General features: G+C 37.1%; 1 long non-coding RNA gene across 1 annotated transcript in view; it reads right to left on the bottom strand.

Annotated features, from left to right (window-relative positions):
* Window positions 1-18,425, bottom strand: part of LOC139313085 (uncharacterized) — a 62,351-nt gene that overhangs the window by 10,294 nt on the left and 33,632 nt on the right. Inside the window, exon 2 of the long non-coding RNA XR_011600071.1 lies at window positions 3,530-3,606. This is a non-coding gene — a long non-coding RNA (uncharacterized lncRNA). The remainder of the gene's footprint in view (window positions 1-3,529; window positions 3,607-18,425) is intronic.

The raw sequence follows: 18,425 nt of genomic DNA, 5'->3' as shown, positions 1-18,425 counted from the left end.
CAAATATATGGGTTTGTTGGTAAGAATCATACAATTCTTTTCAAAGAGCTTCAAAATTGTCTAGTATTCAAGCTTCTATTGACAGATATTTCTTTAATCTTTAAACCATCCAGTTTTTCCAAACTGCTGTTTTCCCTGTATGTTAAACATGATGATGAGAACTGCTAGTTTCTCATTTTCATTACTTTTTCCACCGTAGAGTTTTTGTGTGGCCTTCTGAAGGCCACCAGAGGACGCCAGTACTCTTTTGTGCACACCATCTATCTAAACACAACAGGCACAAGCACCAATAAACAAGTGTTGCTTTACTTTCCTACTTGTTATTTAATGTTCATGCCAACACACCCATTACTGTCTAGAGTAACACAGAAGCTGAGCCAACACAATTTTGCTTTTCACTTACAGACTCACACGGTACTCTACAAGGTTTCTTCCTCTCCCCACTCCCCATTGTACAGTGGATTTTTCCAAAAATTGCAGGGAAAAGAGGAGCTATGGCAAAAATCATTATTTATCTCCAGCAGTTTTTGAATGAGCAGGTTTTGTTCACAGAAATGTTGCTTTGAAGCCAGTCAAACTGGTCATATGAAGGGATCCCTATTACAATAAAATAAAATAAAATAATAAAATAAAATAAAATAAAATAATAAATAAAATAATAAATAAAATAAAATAAAGCCCACTGTAACAACATTGCCAAAAAGGCATTAATCTTGCGTAGCTTCTTCTCCGGTAATAGCACAGTATTTACCAGAGCATACAAAACATTTGCTAGACCAATTCTCGAATACAGCTCATCTGTCTGGAACCCGCACTAAATATCTGACATTAATACAATTGAACATGTCCAGAAATATTTCACAAGAAGAGTCCTCCACTCCTCTGCTCGCAACAAAATACCTTATGCCACCAGACTCGAAATTCTGGGCTTAGAAAACTTAGAACTACACCGTCTTTGGTATGACCTAAGCATAGCTCATAAAATTATCTGCTACAATGTCTTACCTGTCGTTGACTATGCCAGCTTCAACCACAACAACACATGAGCACACAATAGATAAAAATTTAAGGTGAACTGCTCCAAACTTGATTGCAGAAAATATGACTTCAGCAACAGAGTGGTCAATGCCTGGAATGCACTACCTGGCTCTGTGGTTTCATCCCAAAACCCCCAAAATTTTAACCTAAGACTGTCTACTGTTGACCCCATTCCTAAGAGATCTGTAAGGGGCGTGCATAAGAGCACCAGCGTCCTACCGTCCCTGTCCTAATGTTTCCTCTATTCGTATCTATTTTATGTATTCAATTCATGCTTATACTTATATATATTACCTAATATGTTCTTGACAAATAAATAAAATAAAAACAATGTTTTCAAATGTAGCCCTGAAATAGAGCATGATACAAATGTATACTCTTTGCAGGCACACAGATCATATACTTCATATATTCAATAGCTATGCCCACATGCACTTCACAAGCACGTATAAGATTCATAAAGATGTTAGAATACATCACAGATTTTTCTCCTTTCTGGCCCCCAAGGCCTCCCTATTCTTCTAAACCACCTATCAACTCATCCTTTGAAACAAGCTGTAATGAGTTCTCCTAGCTTTACATACACACACACATATACAAGCCACACAATTAATGGCAACCTCACAGCATTCAATCTTATCCTTGCTCTTCACTATCTTACACCCACTCCCCGGCCCCCCTTCCTCCACCTTTCTACCCTCTCCAGTTTGTCTTCTGCAACATTATTGGAGCAGAGGCTCATTTAGAAATAGCAGCAAAGGTACCATGAAATTGAGAGGTTAAGATTACCTTGTTTCCACCACTGGCTTGATGGAACTAAATTCTGGGCATGGAAATTAAAAAAGATAGTTTAACCACTAGATGGGACTCGTGCTGCAAAGTTTGATGCTGCTGCTACTGCAAACATTTTTTTTTTAAACTTAAAAATAGAACACAGGTTGTAAAGTTCAGTAGTTCACCTACAAGCAGCCACAATTAACGAGAAACAGATTGAAGTAGACTTTTCAGCTTTATGTTTTAGGGGAAAAATAAGGTACTTTCAAACAGAACAAAAAGGCTGAATAATGGTTCTTATGCAAAATTGAAATCAGACAGATATAGAAGCAGAGAATACATGTTGGCAATGGTTTCTCTAGATTAAGTCTGGTTGTTGTAAGATTTCCACTAAGTAAACCTAAAACTCTGTGTGTATCCAAAAATGGAGAGGCAAAGGCAGCTTAAATGCTAATGTGGTATATTTTGCAGGATTATGAATATTCCCTAACTGTCATTTTTAGTTTTGATATTAGCTGGGAAGCAAAGCAAGGACTTTGTACAATGAAGAAAAAAGTCCAATGACAATATTTACCACAGTTCCTAAATTCACCATCATTACATCTAAAATATATACCAATGGAAATTATCATCATCATCATTCTAGCCATTGTCTGTACTACAAGATGAAAGCCTCTTCTGCGTGTTTCCAACCTATACTTTTCTTTTGCCAATTGGGCCCACAATAACTTGATGTCATCAATCCATCTTGTTTTAGATCTCTTTCGTGGACGCTTTTTATAAAGTGAGGTCAATTCTATGTCTATGACCAATAAGACCAATTTTATTTGTTTATAACAAATAAAATTGATAAGTATTACCTAATTTCTTTGACATCAGTTTTTATTATTTACTGACGTCTCAATATGTTATCTACAGATTTTTGTTTTTGCAATAACTCTGTGATTATCAGTCTTCAGCCATATCGCAATCTAATTATACAGTACACTCAGATACTAACCCAGATCTGGGCATTTTACAGCCTGTGGGCCATATCTGACCCTTTCTCCCTGTCCAGCCCACAGCGGCAATGTGGGGCAGCAATGACAGCCGTCCTCCACAACAGTCCTAATTTCTCATGTGGCACCTTGGGAAAATTAATTGCCCACCCCTGTGCTCAGCCATTAAGCAAAAAGGAAATTCAAATTCAAAGCTGCAGTTTTAAACTGACCAAACGTATAGTGATATCAATGCTTTTTCAATTTCAATTGAATATATTAATTTTTTAAGATTAAGTGCATTTATTTTTAAAAATTCCTACTCTTTGGAAGCCTAACTGCACTACAACCTGCTCAGGTACAAAATTCACTGAGCGTCTTCAGCTCCATCAACATCTCGCCTTCTAACCTGTCAGGGATATTGGAACAATAAAATGAAGAATGAAAACACGAACTCCTTGATGGTAGCTTATTATACAAACATTAGAATTAAAACACACACACACACACACACACACACACACACACACACAGAGATTGCATATAACTGCATTATTTTTTACAACCTGCAAACCAGAGGAAGTCACTGAAACTAAGATTGAACACTCATATAGATGCCAAGTTTTAGAGAAGCTGCTGCTTCTGAATGACTTTGGGGACAGCCCCACATATAAAGCATAATAGCATAGAGGGCAGACAAATAATGGCACAGACTTCACATTTGCAACATTATCACTTACAATATTTAACTTGATGCTAGAAACAACTTTCTCCCGGGCAGGCAAAGCTGAGGGCAGTTCCAAGATGCAAAGTTCACCTTTTAAGAGAAGAAAAGGCCACTGTCATTAGAATATATTCACTAAACTTCAACTTCCATATTCTTCTCCTGCTTTTGCTTAGAAAGTTCTCAGCTGTTTTTCCATCTTGTGCATCTAAAATAAACATTTCAGAGAAGAAAGAGGCAACATACTGGGATAAAAAAGAAGACCCACTCAATGGTTCATTTCTTTTCCCTATTTTAGTGAACACTAATTTATTTATGTAATTTTAAAAGTGACATATTTATCATCATTCTTTTTCATGAATTTTTTAAAAATGGAAAAGCCAAAGAAAGAAGCAGAAGCAGATCTACCACTGACCATCTACTTACTGGCTATATGTGCAGCATACTAACCGTCATGTGGTTTAACTCCTTTTGGCTTATCATGTTGCGTAAATTCAGTCATTTGAGGTTTGTTGAATTAACTATAGTTAAACTGTGACTCAACTTCTGCATTCAAATATTTGAATGCTGATCATAAAGTGATTTTTTTTGCTTTCTATAGTGTGCGAACCCATCTGAAGAGAGAAACTATGGTTTACAACACATACTAATATAGCCATATTTCTTTCTTTTAATTGAAGGAGCAAAATTCAAATGTAAGGAGTTAGTTGCTGTCCAACTTATCAGTTAATGACAAGGAACAACTGCTTTTTTTAAAAAAAGAAATATTTAACAGAAGATTCTTATTTCTATAGCAATGTACTGGGGCAAAAGATAGCTAGCAATATTTTACTGTCAAATACTTTTGGCCGTTCCCCAAAATATTCAATTAAAAACTAAACCAGAAGCCATCATATGCAAACACTGTACTTATATAAGCTGGCACAATATTTGTGGAAGAGAGAAGAAACATTGATGAACTGGTACCATTTTAATGTTTCATTAGGATCCATCTCATTTTTAATTTAATATTTAAAATATTTAATATTTTAAAAATAAATTGGTTGTGGGTGAAACCTTTTTTCTAGAATGTTGGTAAAAGTAAATATTTGTAGGGGACAAATTAATAAATTTTATGCTGCATGATGTAATAGCAAAGGAAGGTGAATGAACTGATATCTTGTTGATGAAATACCTTTTGTTTGTACATTTTAAGCCAATCAATCTTACTGTCCCAGCATAGTTAAGCGAAGAGAATGCAGTTAGTAATTAACCCTACTTTGAATGGTCTTACCCCCAAAACTACCAATTTATTTATATACAGCTTAAAAAAGGCGATTCCCCAAAACCTCTACAAATGTCTTAGTTTTCTATTTGTAAATAAAGTGCTTAACAACTCATTGTGGGGAAAAAAGGAGAGCTGTAAATAAGACCTGGGGTAATAAATGGACGTTGATTCAGAAATGTAGGCTGAGAAAAAGTCCAGTTAACCTAGGGGACATATCTTTTATGTTCAGGACAAATAAAACTGAAAGAATGGCAGATTCTCTCACCCATCCCCAACTTCCCAAAAGTAGAGATAAACACCACCATCCTCAAAAAAATTCCTTGAAATGGTACACAAGAGAGTTCACTAAGAAGGTACTGTACAACTATTGTTATTTTTTAATCTTGACCTGATTGGCCGTTCCTGTCCACCCTGAAGGCTTTGGTTCTGTGACAATCCCCCTCAAACAGATGCCTCCAAAGCATCTGATAAATTGGCCCTATGCTGAATGGCCTGAATGGATGGAATTCTTTTCTCCCCCCCATCCCCCAGCCTTTCCCATGTAATCTTATTTATACAATATCACAGCTGGCAATAAACTAGACTGAGCCTTTATCATTCCAAGGGTTTTTAAGAACAGATGTTTAATCGTTACAAAGTTTATGAATTGCTGATTAGACCCAGGGCATTAAAAATGTAGGAGTTTTCTTAACTAGGCATACAGCTGGTTTTCAATTATCCTTTTCATTCTGTGAAATTGTGGCTAGAGAGAAGGAAGGAAGGAAGGAAGGAAGGAAGGAAGGAAGGAAGGAAGGAAGGAAGGAAGGAAGGAAGGAAGGAGCGATTTTGGGTTGGAAGGGAAGAGCTATCTATCCTTATTCCAGAGGTGGCCCAGATTTCTTCCTATCATTCTATTTGCAATAAATTGTAAGCATGTGCTGAAATCCCAAGGCTTACTAGAAATTTCTCATCTTTACCACTATATTCCAAAAAAATTGAGGTCTGTTCTCAGAAAGCAGGAGGAAGAGTAAGGAGACGACTGCTTTTAACATCTAGGCAGGTAGTCAAGAGGACCTCTTTTTAACCATCTTTGCTTTCAATAATTGGTTGTACCCCACTCCCACCCTCCAAGCAACAATAACTTGCAACTAAACATTTCCAATAATTATCAGTCCTAGAAGAATTTGAGCCCATTCCTTCTTATAGAACAGCTTTAACTCAGGGATGTTATGAGCTTGTTTGAGCTGCCCTCTTCAGGTCCTTCCACAACATTTCTATAGGATGAAAGTTGGAAGTTTGACTTGGCCATTCCAAAACATTTAACTTTCTCTGGTTTAACTATTCTTTGTTGTCTTGCTGCATGTCCACTTTCTCTTCAGCTTCAGTTCATAGACAGAATTAATAGTTCCATGCATGGCACATTTTAGAATTTATAGTTCCAACAATGGTCAAGGCAGAAAAGCAAGAACAAATCATAATACTGCCATCACCATGTTTCACAGACGGAATAAAGTTTTCATGTTGGAAAGTCTTTCACCGCACTTCATGCTTTTTATTCAAGCCAAAAAGTTCAATTTGGTCTCATCCATCCTCAGAACATTCTTCCAATAGCCTTCTGGCTTATCCACATGGTCTTTTACAAACTGTTGACCAGGTATGTCTAAGCCATGGCCAGTGGTGGGATTCAGCCAGTTTGGGCAAACCGGTAAATTGCTGGCTGGCCCCGCCCCTCCCTTTCCAGGAGTCCCCATGCACCCCATTTTGGCTCCCAGGTTAAGTGCAGGTAAATGCCCCAAAATGGGGCACTGGGGGGGGCACGGCCCTTTTTTCATTCCCAGGAGGCCTTTCATTCCCTAGGCCCATGGGGTGCGGGGGGGTGCAGTGTGTCCCCCCCCGTGGCCCATTTTTGCTCCCAGGAGGCTGCAGGGAGGCCTACTAGGCTCAAAAGAGAGCACAGGGATGGTGGTACATTCCCCCCCTCCCACGTGGCCCATTTTTGCTTCCAGGGGGGTGCAGGAGGCCGAGTGCTGCCTGTCACACTCCTTGGCCATGCCCACCATGGCCACACCCACCCATCCAGTCATTAGGGCAGAAAGCCGGTTGTTAAATTATTTGAATCCCACCATTGCCCGTGGCCAATGGGTTGCATACAGTCCTAGAGAGCTAGTAATGTGGCCTCACATTTTAACATTATGTAATTTATGTACATTATGTATTTTATATTCAGCCCAAGATAACTCTTCTGCACTCAGTGTGGCCCAGGCAAGCCAAAAGGTTGTACACTTATGCTGTAGATGGCCAGCAGTATTATTTCTGGAGAGTAGTAGATTCCTCCTTGACCTGACTCTAATTTTCCCTTTTAATAACCTGATAATCCCAGAGATTCACATACTTTTGCCATACAAAAATAGATAACTTTGGTTCATTTTCCTCAATAAATAAACAACTACAGATAGTCCTTGACTTACAACAGTTCATTTAGTGACCGTTCAAAGGTACAATGGCACTGAAAAAAGTGATTTATGGCCGTTTTTCAGTTACAACCTTTGCAGCATCCCCTGGGTCATGTGATTAAACTCCAGCTCTTTGGCAACCGGTTCATATTTATGACAGTTGCCGTATCCCTGGGTTAGGTAATCCCCTTTTGCAACCTCCTGACAAGCAAAGACAATGAGGAAGCAAGTTTCACTTAACAACCGGGTTACTAACTTATCAACTGCAGTGATTCACTTAACAACTGAGGCAAGAAAAATTGTAAAATGGGGCAAAACTCACCTCACAAATGTCTCACGTAATAATAGAAATTTTGGGCTCAATTGTGGTCAAGTGAAGGACTACCTATACAATGTTTTGACCCACTTCTTTAATTGGATTACCTTTATTTGATTTTAGGATTTGTGTGAAAAACTGATCATACTTTAGATCATAGTTATGAAGAAATATTAATAATCACAAACCTTTAAATGTCAAGAGATTTGGTTTCATCAAGAGTTTTGGTTTCATTGGTTTAATGACTGGCGAAATAACCCTTTAGTGGGGTTCCATTTGATGAGGAGGGTTTGCACATAAAGTTTTCAATGACCCTCCCTCCCAATTTCTAACAATTGGTGGCTGGTGGTGGGCTCTGTTTTGAAGAGTTTAATGAGAGATTCCAAATTGGCAAAGGTGTTAAACCGATTTCCCCAAGAGATCTTGTATCTGAAACAAGAGATTCACACAAGATACGTATGTGTGTTTGTCTGTCTATATCTATGTATGTGTGAATGGTACTGCTGTCAGTTTTCCTGAACGTTAGCCATAAAGAAAATGGGGAAAGGAACGATTGCCATCTGCTTTCCAGTGGGGTCAGGCATAACTGAGAAGGGATGCAAAAACTGCAAGGAAAAGATTATTACACACCTTCCCTTTGCATCTAGAACTGCAGAATTGTATCAACTGGTTATCCAGGGCTGTGACAAAAGCAACCTATTTTTTACAATTGGTACTTCTTTCCTCTCCTTTCCTTTCCTACTGCCAGAACTATAATATAGTATTCACTGTGTGTTCACATATACTGTTCAATGCTGTTTTATATATGGAAGATAAAACTCTGACCATGTTGCTGGGAAGCTTATCTTCCTAAGTTTTCTTCTGCCTACATCAACCTATCATCCTTTCTGCCTCACCCCATTTACAAAACAGACCAGCATGAATAGTCCAACTGGTGCATATTTTTTTTGTTTCTTTTTTCTTGTTTATATAACTCCAAAACTTGAGACGAGAAGTTCATTACTAGTTTGATTATTTTCCCCTGACAGTGTATGAAATGCTTTAGAAAAGTTTATACAGAAAATTTGCGTATGTAACTTTCGTCAGAGCTCTGGAACGCTAAAGCTGCTTCAGCCTTCTTGTGAGTTTGTCTTGTTATTTTCAGTTCAAACATTTATTGTCTTTTATAACCAAGAAATCCCCCAGCAAACTGCAATTCCAGAACAAGAAACAAAGATAGATACATACATACACTCAAATGAGTATATTACTGCAATACTAGTATATGCCATATGAGAGTGACTGAACAAATGATAACCTCAAACCAGGGGTGGGTTCTACTTACCTTGACTACTGGTTTGCAACAGGAGCGTGCGTGCATGCGCAGAAGCTTCTGCGCATGCGCAGATTGCCAAATATGACGTCAGGAGACCATCTTCATGTACATATAAAAAAGAAGCTAAATTCAAGGCTCTGTAAAATTTGAACAATTGACTGTACTGCCTATTAAAAATCAGTCTAGACATTACTAAGTCACAGGGAAGTAAAGATTTGTTAGTTTACTCAAAACAGGTTTCTTATCAAGTTAGGCATAGAAGACAAGGGAAGGGATAGAATTGAGTTGCCGGTTGTTTTTAATTTTGCATTCCTTTAATTGTGCTTTGCTTCCTATCCATTGTTCTGCTGTTCCATAAAACTATTCTAGTCACAGAAGCAGTGTTATGTCTTTGATTCTTTATATTTTAAAACTCCAGAGGATGTCTTGAAGAGAACCCCTTGGCCTCTTTCTGCCCAGGCTGACTAAGTTGCAACACAATTCTTGCCACACCTTAATCATATACCATGAGCCATATCTTGAACCTAAATCTGTCTGGCTTCCCCATACATATGTATCCCATGTTTTCCAACAATTTTACTATTGCTCAGTGCAACTTTTCTTCTTGATTTTTGAAAAGTTCTTCCCACATCCAAGTTCACTGTTCAAGGCTTCGGTAAAGTCCTGTATCATTTGAAGTAATATCTCTGTTTTTCTCCCAAAACATTGTGAGGGAAGCAATGCTGTAGCCTATATATACTAATAAAATCAAAAATACATAAACTAAACAAACGGGCAAAATGGATCAGATCTAGATAGCATTCCTGCCCAGATTAAACGAAGTAAAAAGTGGGAATGAACAGCATCAATGAAGGAAAAGTTAAAGAAAGAAATGTGCTATCTGGAGTGTTGGAATATTTCATTAGAGCTTTGCATGTGATTAGTTAAGGACAAAAGCTCTGCAATGTTTGAGGAGCCAGTTGGACTTCGTCAACAGAGTTGCATCACTTATGTATAATCAAGAGATGTTGTCATATGTAAAAATTTACTTTCAAAGGGAAGAGTGGGAGGAGCTTATTTAATGGAGAGGGGAAAAAAAAGGCTACGCCATCTTAATCACTGCTATTCTGTTCTGATCCTCATTCTAGAATAGATCTGGGCATTTTATGGCCTGTGAGTCCCTGTCCAGCCCGTGGCAGGAGCAGGGGTGGTGGCAGCCCTCCATAACAGCCCCCGTCTTCATGTGGCCCCTTGGGAAAATTAATTACCCACCTCTGTCCTATAGAGAAACACTGACAAAGCATCCACATACATGAACAATATTCATGGAAAAATTTCAGGACATGTAATGATGGCCTTGAATAGCAGCAGGAAAAGTGGGGGCATCAAGGCTTGATACCCTTGGATAAATATAGCTATATATTTCTGCCCATAAAGGAATTTTTTTAAAAAATCTGAGTGATTTTATCAATACCCTTTTCTAGCCTCAACAGTTCAAATAAACTTTCCCCCACTAAAACAATAATTTTAAAGTATTTTTTTTAAAGAAAAAAAAAAAGAAAACTCACACTAACAAAGTTTTGTCATTAAGTTAGAAAACAGGAAAACTTTCCATAGATTATTTTTTTCTTTTGCTTCTGTACTCCATGCTTTTAACTTGGGAGTCCATTAAGACTAGAGTTGGATGTACATGTTAGAAAATACATGGAAAAACATTCCAGAAATATTATGGCAACCCATTCAAAGCCAGTGAGGAAGACACAATATTCCTTATTGAATGAACGCCCACTCCATTATCTAGAATCCATCTTCTATTTATTTTGTCACACTTGCATCCAGCTTGCAAAGAATTTAAAGCTGCACACATTTCACTTTGTAGCTTCTATCTTACAATTCTGACAACCAAACATCTGTAACTTGCTGGATTAGAAAGCACCATCTTTGGTTTTGCAGGTTTTATATATATATAAACGTGTATAAACATGTGTTCTTGTCTGTATATGTGTATGTATATATGTATGTGTATATAGAATAGAATAGAACAGAACAGAACAGAACAGAATAGAATTCTTTATTGGCCAAGTGTGATTGGACACACAAGGAATTTGTCTTTGGTGCATATGCTCTCAGTGTACATAAAGAAAAATAAAATACATTCATCAAGAATCATAAGATACAACACTTAGTAATAGTCATAGGTTACTAATAAGCATTCAAATCGTACTAGGAAACAAATAAAACAATATAAATTATAAAGATACAAGCAACATGGTTATAGTCATAAGTGGGAAGAGATAGGTACTAGGAAGGATGAGAAGAATAATAGTAATACAGTCTTAGTAAATAATTTGACAGTGTTGTGGGAATTAGCTGTTTAGCAGAGTGATGGCATTTGGGAAAAAAACTGTCCTTGTGTCTAGTTGTTCTGGTGTGCAGTGCCCTATAGCGTTATTTTGAGGGTAGACGTTGAAACAATTTATGTCCCGGATGTGTGGGGGACTGTAGATATTTTCACAACCCTTTTTTTGACTCGTGCAGTATACAGGTCCTCAACGGAAGGCAGGTTGATAGCAGTTGTTGTTGTTGTTTTTTGCAGTTCTAATTATCCTCTAAAGTCTGTGTCTGTCTTGTTGGGTTGCAGAACCAAACCAGACAGTTATAGAGGTGCAGATGAAAGACTCAATAATTCCTCTGTAGAACTGTATCAGCAGCTCCTTGGGCAGTTTGAGCTTTCTGAGTTGGCACAGAAAGAGCATGCTGTCTATATATGTATACACAAAAAGAACATTCTGTGTATATAGGTATACATATGTGTGTGTGTGTGTGTGTACACACACATACACCACAATATAATTTGCCATTATTCACTATCTTCCCTGTCAAAAACAACTACTTTGGCCTTTGACTCATTAATTTTCAGATCCAGACTTCCTCTTGCATCATACGACTAATATTTACTGAAATTTATTCACATGCTTAATCAATAACATGGCATTCTCTGCATACAAAAGCTCACAAACATTGACATCCTGATTAACAAACCTCTAATATATTTACAAGCATTTCTTATACATTTATCCATAAGCTATCAGATTTGTCTTACTTCCTCCTAAATGTCAAACCTTTTTTGTGTGTCTGTGTGTCTTTGAGTCAATGACTGCATGGACAAGGGCTTGCAGTTTTCCTGGAAATCTCTTTCAAACATAGTCAATGAGAAATAAACTCCATAATTTAACATTTTTTCAACATTCTTGTAGCATTCATAATTTCCTTTTCATCATTTTTTTTCTTGGACCTTGACATTTATAGCACTTGTTTCAATTTCATTTTTTGACATATCACTATCATTCTCACACAACTCTTTAATATACTCCTTTTAATATCCCCTCACTTCAAATTACTTCTGCATTTTTAATTCCATTCATTTGTTCAAGGCTCCTTCATTTGTTCTTTCACTCACCCCTAAAATGCATACTATTATCCAATATATACTACATTAGAAAGCATTTAGTTTTCATTATTATTCCCAGAATTTCAACATTACAGAAAAAGTTGCAATAATGATTCTGGTTCTTTGTCAAAACATGAACATAAAACATGTGTTCATTCAAAAAGCCGAGGTGATTTGAATAAAATTGTTTAGGAAATAAAATGGTACAGTGGCACACGGATACATAATTTAAATATTCTCCATTAATATTTTGACTCATTGCTGAGGCTCAGTAAGATTCCTGAATTTTTAAGAACCTTGTATTTAGGTTCTAAGCTAATCTATTTCAATTATAGTCCTTTCTCCAGATCTTAATAGTAATTGAGACTTTAAAAGACTGAGGCTCAATTACAAGGTGGATCTAACATTTATGAAATAAGGATATCTGGGACAATTAGGTTATCACTGGGATCTTGACATATTATTTGACTGTTCAATTGCACCAAGGAAGAACCATAACACACCCATTATATATGAGACAAAACATTAGTTGGTAGATACATTCTTTATCCCATGATGACCACACCTGAGAATTAAGACAACTTCTGGTCTGGCTTTAGCTATTATTATACATAGGGAAGTAATGCTTAGATACCATAATAATTAATTATATTCAAGAAAACAATGGCTTTTAAATGCTTTATAAGGTTTAGTGGATTGTCTGTGTAAGTTCAAATATTTTCAGAGAGTATGGAAAAACTCATCATTACAGTCAATAGAAGCAAGTAACCAAAATACCGGATATAGCCAAAGAAACGTTAAATTAGTCCAACCAATTAGCAGACTTGTCTTTCTGTAATCCTCTGTTTAACCAATAACTACATTTTTCTCATTTGTATTTTACTAGGGCCATTCTGCTAGTGGTCTACTCACTGCTTCCTTGGTCTTTGTTGTAGTAGTCAGCTCCACTTTCGCAGAGACATCTTCAGTTTGCCATACCACCTCTAGAAGTTACTTTCTTCCCCAGAACTTATTTTCAGCAAGCTGTTTTTCCAATATAGATTCACTTTCATGGTGCTATCATTATTACATTTTCCTTATCTTTTTTTCATATTTAGAACGGCATTATAAATCACTGCCCTATCCTGGCCAGTAGACAAGAAGCATGCCCCATCCATTTCTCAAAATTAGCGCTAAATAAATAGGCATAATCGAACAAAAAGCATTTAACAGCATTTGTTTAGAATTGGTACTAGTTTCTAAGTAAGAACTTGGTTCATATAGTGACAAGAAATCCCAGTGGCACATCCATTATATAACAGCCATGAATATAGTTGAAAGTAATTCTTTCTCACATTTGGACATGATCCCCACCAGGGACTTGTGGCATAATTCATCCATCATTATGCCAAAATAATGCTAATGAGAACAAGCGTTAAAGTGCCTCAGCGATGACTGAGTAATGCTAGAAGGTATTTATTTATTCATTAAGTTTCTATAGCCACCCAACTCAACCAAATGACTCTGGGCGGCTTACAATTCTAAAATTATAAAGCAATTTAAAAACATTAAAACAATAAAAACATCCACAAGCTAAATGTGCTGTTAAGAAAGATTTTGCCTGTCTTTTTTAAGGTGGCAAAACTTTGAGAGAGAGAAAGAGAGAGAGAGAAATTGAACACACTTTGTAGCAATAGCTGCCATGGAAAGCATCCCCTCTACAATTTTACTACATTGTCCTCAACTTACAACCACAATTGAACCTAACATTTCTGTTGCTAAGTGAGACAGTTGTTAAGTGAACTTTGTCCAATTTTACGATCTTTGTTGCCAGAGTTGTTAAGGGAATCAGTGCAGTTGTTAAGATAGTAACATGGTTGTTAAGTGAACTTGACTTCCCCATTGACTTTGTCAGAAGGTTGCAAAGTGATCACATGACCCCAGGATACCGCAACTGTCATAAATATGAGCCAGTTGCCAGGTGTCTGAATTTTGATCACATGATCATGGGGATGTGGCAATGGTCATAAGTGTGAAAAACAGTCATAAATCACTTTTTCACTGCTGTTGTAACTTTGAATGGTCACTAAATGAACTATTGTAAATTGAGGATTACCAGTACTAATATTGAATAGTACTGTTGTGGTAGAGGAAGTTATGTGGCCCCAATAAACCTTCTCCTGTCAAGCAAGTTACTCTTATTTGTTTGAAATATCAATACCCCATTTTTGAACTGTTCAAATTGCATTTTACCTTTACTGAAAAAAACTGAAGCCCACCATGCACCATGATTTTCTTCATAAACAATACAGAAGTAGTTTGCTACTATTATTATTGGTCTACACCTCTGGAATTTCCTGAAGTTTCCCTTCCAAGTATTATTCAAGACTTCATTCTGCTTAGGTTGTAAATCCAGAAAAGACGATACTGCTTTTTACAGCACTATTAGAACCAAAATGACACAAAAGAATATGCAAGTATTTAAATTTTTCAGAATTTTTAATTAGGTAATTACATTACAAAAAAAAAAGAAGAGAGAAGAGACAAAACAGCTCAAAAATTAAGTCAGAGGTTACAATCATGAACACAAGGAAATTAAAGCTAATCGTGTCAAAAAAATCTGTCCTTGCAATCTGTTTATAATGCAACAAGTTTGTAACTTGTTTATGTTATGATCTCAAAGTGGATTCTTAAAGTTTACGTCTTAGAAGATATTTGTCTGCTTTCACTTCTAGCCGTTGGTGCAACCATCAAGATGGCCTCTTGCTTGTTGCACCAACGGTCATTATCAAAGATGTAGTTTGGATTTCAGTATACAGTGCATGCCTGAGGTCATTACACGCCTCCTTAAGCAAACAGGGATCCACGCCAATTGATAAATCATTTACAAGGATAAGTCAAAAGTGAAGAGCGAGAGATTAACCAGGTCACCCCTGTCCTGACTGAATGACGTGTTGGAAGAGCTGAACCAGCAGATCCTAGAAACATAGCCAATAAGATCCCCATGAACAGAGAGAAATGCATGAGAAATGCAAGACAACTTTTTACCAGTCTGGATTAGCAGCTAAACTATTTAGCACTGAACTCAGCGACCGAAGATTGGTACTTTGCTCAAACATAAAAATCTCATATGATTTTAATCACTGATTCCAACATGAGATTTGAAAGACAGAACTTGAAAAACAGTCATAGGAAGGAAACAACAGAAGGAAAATATCAATTACCGTAGTGTTTCTGTTACTTCTGTGGCATAATTTTAAACACTTTCTCCCTTCCTTCATCAAAGCCAAACCTGCTATCCTTCAACGCTGACTAGAAAAACCTCTTTTAATGGTATAATGGGGAATATGGAAAAGAAAAGAACAGAAATTGTTAGGGATAGAACATAAGAGAAGAACTATAAAACACAGATCAATATTGTAAATGTTTCTGTCTGCAGTAATACAGGTAGACGACTTACAAGCACAAATGACCCCAATTAAGTGCAACAGTTAACAGAAAACAGAAAATGAGTTTTGCCTCATTTTATGACCTTTCTTGTTACAGTTTTTAAGTGAATCACTGCAGTCGTTAAGTTAGTAACATAGCTGTTAAGTGAATCTAGTTTCCCTATTGACTTTGCTTGTCAGAAGTTCGCAAAAGGTGATCACATGACCCCAGGACACTGCAACCATCATAAATACGAGTCAGTTGCCAAGGGTCTGAATTTTGATCATGTGATCATGGGGATGCTGCAACGGTCATTATGTGTGAAAAATGATATAAGTCACTTTTTTCAGTGCCGGTTTAACTTTGAACAGTCACTAAACAAACTGTTGTAAGTTGAGAACTATCTGAAATGCTATAATGTTCACAGAGAAGTCTTTCAAAACCTCTGGAGTTGGAAATGTTCTCAGAGTCAATATTTATTAATCTAAAATATTTACATCCTCCTTTATTTATGCACAAGAATCATGAAATAGGATGGCTGGATCATTTGACTGTGGTTATGATTTAATTTCTGCTTTATACTCAATCGTATTCTTTAGGCTCGATTTTCAAAAGCAATTGCTGGCATCATTACCTCAGTCACGCATAAACATATGGACTGTATTATTTATATGTTGACAACACTGAGCATGGCACTTGAGTATGTCCTACTCCCCTGAGAGTTGGGTTGCCCCCGGTTCGGACCAGTTTGAAAGAACCGATAGTAAAACTGGCGGGAGGCCCCGCCCACCACCCTGGATGTCATCATCAGCGATCTGCTGATGATGCGCAGAAGGCGCATACGCAAGCGAATCGTTGCAAACCAGTAGTAAAGGTAAGTAGAACCCACTCCTGCCTGAGATGGTTTATTTAAATTACTAGTGAAACAAATGTTACATTCAGAAGAAAAAGTTGAGTTCAGGATTAAAAATATTTACCAGCAAATGGCTATTTTTCCATGCAGATGATAGTGTGAGGCCACCTATTTGACATCTTAAGGAAAAGATAATAACCATTTAAGGCAGATAGATATTTATTAATAAAAGAAAAACAAAATTTTCTTACATGCAATGTGAGGATTTGCAGACTGCCAAGCTCAGCTTGATGTTCCTACCACTGAAAGAATAAGTTTAGGGTCTACTTTAAGCTCTAAATCTAGAAATAGCTAAGTACTATCCTCGTCTTAAACAAATTTTGTTGCTCTGGCTTCCTCAATATGAAAATTTTAATTTAAAATTTAAAATAAACTTGTCAAGCCAACATTAAGAATGTTGCAACCGTTGTGAGCACTTCCATTAAATGTTGGCCATGATGGCTTCCCAAAACAGTTGTCGATTTTGTGCAGCCAACCATAAAAAAGCCATTTCCCAGAACAAGAATGGTGAGGCCGCCTAAGGAAAGGAACTTGTCTAAGAAGTGGAATGCAAGGCAGATGTTAACATGTGGGCTCCAAATGACTCCAACGCTTGGCCTTCCTTTTTGTTTTCTGTTTTGCAAAGTGATGAGACTAAAAAGAAAAGAATCTGTTGAGAAATGCGACAGTGGAATGGGAATAAGGCGGCAGGAAAGTATCAGAGCACTAAAAGTATTGTATATTTGACCTTATAAAGCATATAATAAAAATGTTGTTTCACAGTAGGGAAATGTATAAAGTTCAGAGTGCAACCCCTACTAATAAAAAAAATGGAAAACATACATGCTAGGCAAAATGGACATTTTTTTTAAAAAAAAACCCCTACATTTCTCTTAAAGTAACACATACCACATACCTCACTTCCCTTACTCTCCTCTAGCTGTCCTCTCAAGGCTCATTCTGGCCCCTTTATTCTCTGCCTCCAGCATTCCTATCTCCCGCAGCTTACCTGGATGGGTGAGTCCATCAGAATTAAGCATTACTTTTAGCCAGCCTAGATCTCCCTTCTATTCAAGGAATGACTCAGAGGCCATAGAATAGTAGTCTAGCAGTATTGGGAATAAAGGAGGTGCCCCTTACGGTCTCCAGGAGCAGACTGATGCTTTCAGATTACTTGAGGATCCTTTGGAATTCTTTCAAATTAAAAAACCTGTATCTTCAGTGGATTGTATGTGAAAATTACACACTCTCCCATCTCTCTCTCTCTCTCTCTCCTTCCCGCCCTCTGTCTTACACATACTTACATACATGTTGTATTCATTTACTTTACAAAAAAAGTTTTAAACCATGAAACATGGCTAAATTTCTTCCTCCTCGATTTTGATAATGTTTTGCCTGATCACTTCCCTCTATCTCAGCAGTAATCTTTGTGGGCCTGCCTTTTTACAACCAGAGCAGTCCCAGGGTGACATACCAGCCATTAGTTATTTCAGAATAATTTATATGTGCAGCGGCTAATTTAATCCATTTGATAAAAGTAGGCTGCGAAGGATTTATGGGCTGTTTTCTATTTTAATTAAAAGAGAACCAAAGAACTGTTTCGGTGTTATGAGATTTTGGATGGGAGATCTAAAAGAAAAGGGAGGGCATTTGTGTTTCTTCACTGTGCCTCTTTAATTGTAATCAGATCCAACAGGTAACTTATTAAGCCCTTTGCCTTTTGCACTGCAAAGGGATAAGAGCAGGTAAAGTCCAGTAATTCTTTAACTAGGAGATGGAGCATTTCTTTAGTTGAACAACAAATACTCTTTTGTTTCTTTGGCTCAAAGTTGCTGACCGGATTATCTGCTAC

The sequence above is a fragment of the Pituophis catenifer genome, unplaced genomic scaffold (genome assembly GCF_029215685.1).
Source record: "Pituophis catenifer annectens isolate HBS135680 unplaced genomic scaffold, rPitCat1.0.hap2 SCAF_1, whole genome shotgun sequence".
In the NCBI taxonomy this organism is placed as follows: domain Eukaryota; kingdom Metazoa; phylum Chordata; class Lepidosauria; order Squamata; family Colubridae; genus Pituophis; species Pituophis catenifer.
Note: the sequence above shows the minus strand (reverse complement) of the source record. Positions and strands in the feature narration are given on the sequence as shown.